The 4,234-nt window shown below is 49.3% G+C and overlaps 1 non-coding gene across 1 annotated transcript; it reads left to right on the forward strand.

The window, feature by feature from the left end:
* Nucleotides 1-675: 675 nt before the first annotated feature.
* Nucleotides 676-784, forward strand: LOC116596686. The gene has a single exon (XR_004288268.1). It is a non-coding gene; the product is annotated as a small nucleolar RNA SNORA40 (small nucleolar RNA).
* The last annotated feature ends 3,450 nt before the right edge of the window (nucleotides 785-4,234 follow it).

The raw sequence follows: 4,234 nt of genomic DNA on the forward strand, positions 1-4,234 counted from the left end.
GCTCCTACTGTGGCTTCTACCTGCTACGTGCTTCTTGACATAATGTCTTCTGTTACCTTCCCCTCCACCCGCTCTCCTTGACACTGAAATATGTTGTCCCCTTCTCCACACCAGCAGAAATCCCTGTCACCTCTTAGCTTTAAACCCCGGGCTTTTCTCTGCTCTGTTCTGGAAGCTCCTGTAGTAAATAATGCTGACAGACCTCTTTCTTTTCTGCTGACATCTGTTTATTCTCCACCTCTCCAGTTCCATATTAGTCTCCTTCCCTGGTTTCTCTTCCACCTTTCCCTTCCCGAGTCTCTCTCTCCCCATCTTGTCCTACCTCATCTCCCTTGGAAGTCCCATTTAATCCCCTGCAGTCCTCCATCCCCACCTCCGTCTCCGTCCTAAATGCCAACTGCATATTTCTTCCATCAAATGTAACACATGTAAATCAAAATTTCTCTCAACTTCTCACACTCCACCCCAAGCAGCTGCCTTCTTATGACTTCCCTTTCATGGTGACTAGAGCAGCATCTCCAAGATGTTCTGAAGCTTCCTTGGTACCCTTTGGATCCTTCGACTCCCACTCTGCACCACTTTTTACATCTTCAAAATTTCTGGGACAGCTGACTGGCTCAGTGGGTGGAGCATGTGACTCTTGATCTACCGGTTGCAGGTTCAAGTCCCATGTTAGGCATAGAGATTGCTTTTAAAAAATTAAATCTTGTAAAAAATAAATCCTCTTTTGCAACCCAGAACTCATGGCTCAGTATGAGTTTTGATACAGATAAGAAGGAACAAGATCCGGGGTGCCTGGGTGGCTCAGTGGCTTAAAGCTTCTGCCTTCAGCTCAGGTCATGATCTCAGGGTTCTGGGATCAAGCCCTGCATCGGGCTCTCTGATCAGGGAGCCTGCTTTCCCCTCTCTCTCTCCTTGTGATCTGTCAAGTAAACAAAATAAAAAATCTTCAAGAAAAAAAAAATTAAATCTTGGGGCACTTGGGTGGTTTGGTCAGTTAAGCATCTGCCTTTGGCTCAGGTCCCAATCTTGAGGTCCTGGAATAGAGTCCTGCATAGGTTCCCTGCTCAATGGGGTGTCTGCTTGTCCCTCTGCCTCTGCCTCCCCTGCCTACTTGTGTTCTCTTGTGTGCACTCTCTTTCAAATAAATGGATAAAAAATTTTTAAAAGATTTTGTTTATTTGACACAGAGAGAGCAACAGAGCATTAGCAGGGGGAGTAGGAGAGGAAGAAAGAAGCAGTCTCCTCCCTGAGCAGGGATACTGATGCAGGGCTCCACCCCAGACCCTGGCATCATTACCTAAGCTGAAGGCAGACCCTTAACCAACTGAGCCACCCAGGTGCCCCTTGGTAAAATATATTTTTTTTAATTTTTAAATAAAAATAAAATCTTTAAAAAAAACTTTCTCCCTAATTCAGCTCCCACCCACCCGCTATTTTCCCTGGATTGTTTTGTGCCTTTTATCATCACTGTCCTGTGCAAACACCCCAGAGGTCCCGTGCTGTGCGTGCACCTTCTCCAGGCTGACTCCCCCTGCTTGATCCCATCCAGCAGCATCCCTACCTCATCTCCACTGAGACTTGTCTCTTCCAGTGGGAGAAGATCTCCTATGTAAACTCAACTCAATATACAATGTCTGCCCCACACATTGGGTCTGGCTTTGCCTGTGTATTTGTTTTGTTTTTCTAGCAATGTTGGAAGTTCCTGGAACAACTTTGTATTCCTCTGTGCCTTCTAGGGTGGGACTGGTAAATTCATAAGCTCAGGGGTGAGACTAGGAAGGCAAATATATGAGGCAGAGAGGGAGCAAGGATGGTGCGGAACATAATAGAGGGTGCGAGGGCCTAAGCCGGCCAAACAAAATCCATCTGCAGGGTGAACAGACCTGTGGCCACCAGTTTGAAATCCTCACCCAGGTGCCACGTCCTGGTCACTCTTCCGTGAACATTTCTTTATGGTTGATTTTCCCGAGGCAACAGTCAGTCCCTCTGTGTCTGGCTAGTGAAATCAGGTGACCTGATTTCCTCGGCCTGGAGTAGAAGGAGCAACGGGCCTCAGCAGCCCAGAGCTGTCACCTCTCTTCTCACCCACCCGCTGCTTTGCACTCGATGTCAGGTGCTGTTGCTTGGCTCTAGCTTCCTGTGAGGTCTAATCTGCAGTAGCTTTTCTCACTCTGGTCTTAAAAGAAAACAGGGACCTACCTACCCTCCCCACTCATGACCCAATCAATGCCAGCCAGACCAGCTTTACCCAGGGAGGCCCACTGGGCAGCATCTTTATCATCTGAAGCATTTGCTGAGCTGCGTTTGCGTGCCTCCTTAGCTGGTAGAAGGACACGGGGCTGATAATAGGGGTGGGTGTAGGGGTGGAGACAGAAGGAAAGACAAGGAGCTGAAAAAGCAAAGACCTGGGTGGAGGAGGGGGAAGAAACAGTGGGGGAAACATACAGAACAATTGGACACCCAAATTGGACTCTTTCTGGGGTCTACCTCTCACACCAGCCCCCCCTCCTCCCTCAGCCTCCTAAGTCCAGTGCCTCATCCCTATTCCTAGCCTCGAGCCTCACTCCACTTCCAACCAGACTTTAGACCAGACTAATCTGCCAAACCACTACTTGCCTGAAGTCTCTCACAGTCTACCATTGTCTACAGGACCAAACGGGTCCATCTGACAGAGGTTTTCCGTGACGGGGTTCTCTGACCATCCAGCTTTACTTTCCACTGATTCACAACAGGAAAAGCCTACTCTGCCTAGTCTGGCTGGTCACCTCCATCTCCCTTCAAGCCAGTGGACTTGCGTGGTCACTGCAGAAAGTTAGTAGCTTCACGAATGTTAGCTGTTCCCGTGTATTTCCCCTCATGCCCCTCCTTTCAGGGGACTGGGGAACAGTGTCATTGTCCTCATTCTATAGATAAGAAACTGGGGGCAGGAGTCAGTCCCTTCCCAAGATCACAGGGCTTATGAGTGACAGAATCAAGGTCTCAGCTCAGACCTTTGTCCTCTGCAGGCCACGACCTGTTCACTTTACCTTAGTTACTTGGGAGAGGTGAGCTCAGGGGAACAAGGGCCAGGTTCTCGTTCCCATGTGACAAACAATGCTTACAGTGGGTTATAACTTGGGTGTGTAACAGAAAGCAGAACTAGGCAAACTCCTAAGAGGAATTCGGTTTTGTTTATTTTTAACCTAGAGTGGCTTGCTCAAATCCTTCCCCAAGCTAAATTTCCTCCCCTGTGGGAGACACCACAATGCTATCCTGCTAGAAGGCATTCAGTAAGGCTGAAAGAACAAAGACACAAAGGGAGCAGGGCCCAGAAGCAGGCAGAAACCAGCTGGAATGTTCTGGAATTTTGGGCCCTGTACAGAATGGAGCTGGTGATGTTTGTTGCTTTTTTTTTTTTTAATTATTTATTTATTTTTGAGAGAAAGAGCACACAAGAGTGCACACGAGCAGACTCCCCACTGAGCAGGGAGCCTGACCCAGGGCTTGATTCCAGGACCCTGAGATCATGACCTGGGCTGAAAGCAGATGCTTAACCGACTGAGCCACCCAGGTGCCCTGATTCTTGCTTTTTGAAAGTTTGGTTACTGCTGTCGTAGGACAAGCAGGGGCATAACTTACGTTTCCCGATGTAATGCGATTTATGTGCTACTGACATTTCGTGATCTGTGTCATTTCCGAGAGTTACAAGGAAATCTTCTACCGGACTATTAGCAAGTTGGGTTGCGGGGTTTGCTGCATGGGACTCTGGTGGGTCACTTTTGTGCTCTCCGTGCGGGGGGGTGGGTGGAGTGGGGGGGCTGAGGTGGCTGCCACCTGCCATTCTAATTAGTTCTTCAGCAACTCCAGTCCCAATGGCCTGCTTTTGAGTGTCAAAGTTTACCCTAAAGCTCAGGTTTATCATCTTCCTTTCTTAAATTGTGAGATTTCTACACAAAGGGAAGAGATAAGCGGGTTTTGTGGATTCCCTGTTGAATTCCAGCCACTGCTTCCTGCCTCAGGCAGCACCTGCCCATCCAACTCCAAAGCAGCTGCACCTGGCCTGCTTCTCCCCGCTCTCACCCTACAGAGCTCCTGGCAACCCCCCACCCTGGCCACATTCAGGAAGAGGTGGGCACCTGCAGCCCCCAAGTGTGCAGCCATTCGTCTCTCCTCAGCTACACACCAAACCCTTCTGGTCAGCCTTTCCCATGCCGGGCTCCCTCCAGGAGTTCCGCCGAGCACCCAGCCCATG

Source organism: Mustela erminea, chromosome 7 (assembly GCF_009829155.1).
Source record: "Mustela erminea isolate mMusErm1 chromosome 7, mMusErm1.Pri, whole genome shotgun sequence".
Lineage (NCBI taxonomy): Eukaryota > Metazoa > Chordata > Mammalia > Carnivora > Mustelidae > Mustela > Mustela erminea.